Raw genomic sequence first — 1,824 nt, forward strand, 5'->3', positions numbered from 1 at the left:
TCGAATTGCGAAATTCGATATTTTCATCGATATTTCGTCAAACCAAGTTAGCAAAACAAAAATATAATTTTTTCGAAAGATAAAAGGAATCAAAGAGAGATCTAAAATAAAATAAAAAAAAAATTACAAAATAACAAAGTAAATATCTTTGTGAAAAAATTTTCATTTTTTCCTCCCCGATAAACACATTTCCCCCGATCGTTCGATTGATTAAAACTGATTGGACGAATTAAAACGAATAAACCATAGTTAAACGGGGATTTTACCATCCCCAATTTTGTAACATTTCGCATAAGCCGCGCATACTGGCCTCTCTTATTTGCTCTTGCGTGGTCTGCGGCGCACACGTCTCGCCACATGTGCCCGCATGTGCACACAACCTGCAACCCCGGGACAGCATTATGCATTTGTCGCATGTGTGCTCTGCCTTAACCTAATGACCGGCTCCGCCTGATCGATTCGTGGGTAAACGAAATTAAATACTTTGGACAGCGTTAATAATTTAAAGATCCTAATACGGATGATCCTAATACAATCATGTTATTTTTATTTTTTATTTCAATTCAGAATTTCCTTCTTTTACGAAAATAAACGAACGAACAAGATACTCGTAGAAATGTAGAAAATAGAGAAATTTTTATTTTTGGAATGGGATAGATTTGGATAGAAGTGGAATAGAAGCGAAAGAAGCTTCGAGCTTTGGTATTTTGGCTTTTGTCGATAAGATCGAAAAATAGATCGGAATTGAAATTTAACGAATAAAAAGATTAATCCAAGAATTATTCCATGATTATTGTAATTCAGAGAGTTGCGCGTTTCGAAACTATAATTAACTTCATCGATCCTATTTATCGTAATATAATATATGAAACGCTATTGTAATTGGAGCGTGCATTGCGCAACGATGTTATAATAGATAGGGAAACAATGATCGAAACGAAACCTTTGATCATTTGTTATACCATGTTACAGATTCAGTAGAGTGTTAGCGGTTAGAACGATGTGAGAGGAATATATGGGTGAACGCCAAACGAGCAAGGAAGGCTGGACGAAATCACGAACACGTGGCGAGACGTGAAGCGGGGTGAGTTACATCTTAACTCTTTTGGCCATCGATTCTTCTAACGATCAATCCAATATTACGATTAGATAAGATAAAACTTAATTTTAGATTAATAAGATATACAATTTTTCTAACTAAAAATTATTAACAAATTCTTAAAATTTATTATCTTTGAAGAAATCATATTGAATTAAATTATCTGTTTATTACAAAAATTGCTGTAATGTGAATTATTAAGTGGAAAAACAAGAAGGGAGAAAATAGAGGAAAAAAAGTGATGATCTTTGAGAACTGAATCGAGTGCACTTTATTAATCTTTAAACGGTTAAAGGGCCGAGATATACCGTAGCAGAATCATGGACTATACATCTTAGACGGTACATTAGCCAGATTCGTGTCGCGAAAAAAAATTGGATTCTGGGACGAAAGTTGGCCAGGGGCTATCGGTCGTTGTAGCTCGAGAGAGTGGAGATAAACGACCGACGGCATTCGGATAAATAAAATTCCCCCGGCTGTTCCATCGAGGTTGGAATTTTCTCGTTTTAACCGGCCGTGTGTGCACCGTTGGATTTCGGCTCACGTATCTTAACAGAGAGACCACGAATAAAGAATAGAAAGCATGGTGACCGGGGAAGGACATCGTTTTGACGAGTAGCTGTCTCTCGGAAAATCAACTCATTCTTCCTCGAAAAAATGGAATCGATGGAAAAAGAGAGAGAGAGAGAGAGAGAGGAAAAAGTAAAAAAAAAAAAAAAAAAAAA

At 36.0% G+C, this 1,824-nt stretch overlaps 1 protein-coding gene and 1 long non-coding RNA gene across 2 annotated transcripts in view; one reads left to right on the top strand and one right to left on the bottom strand.

Annotated features, from left to right (window-relative positions):
- LOC102678880 overlaps window positions 1-1,824 on the top strand; it is a 123,731-nt gene that overhangs the window by 90,643 nt on the left and 31,264 nt on the right. The window contains exon 3 of the mRNA XM_006609583.2: window positions 973-1,084. The gene's annotated coding sequence lies outside the window, so the exon portion shown is untranslated. The remainder of the gene's footprint in view (window positions 1-972; window positions 1,085-1,824) is intronic.
- Window positions 1-1,824, bottom strand: part of LOC116186809 — a 40,644-nt gene that overhangs the window by 2,498 nt on the left and 36,322 nt on the right. The window lies entirely within an intron of this gene.

The sequence above is a fragment of the Apis dorsata genome, unplaced genomic scaffold, assembly GCF_000469605.1.
Source record: "Apis dorsata unplaced genomic scaffold, Apis dorsata 1.3 scaffold_58, whole genome shotgun sequence".
Taxonomy (NCBI): Eukaryota; Metazoa; Arthropoda; class Insecta; order Hymenoptera; family Apidae; genus Apis; species Apis dorsata.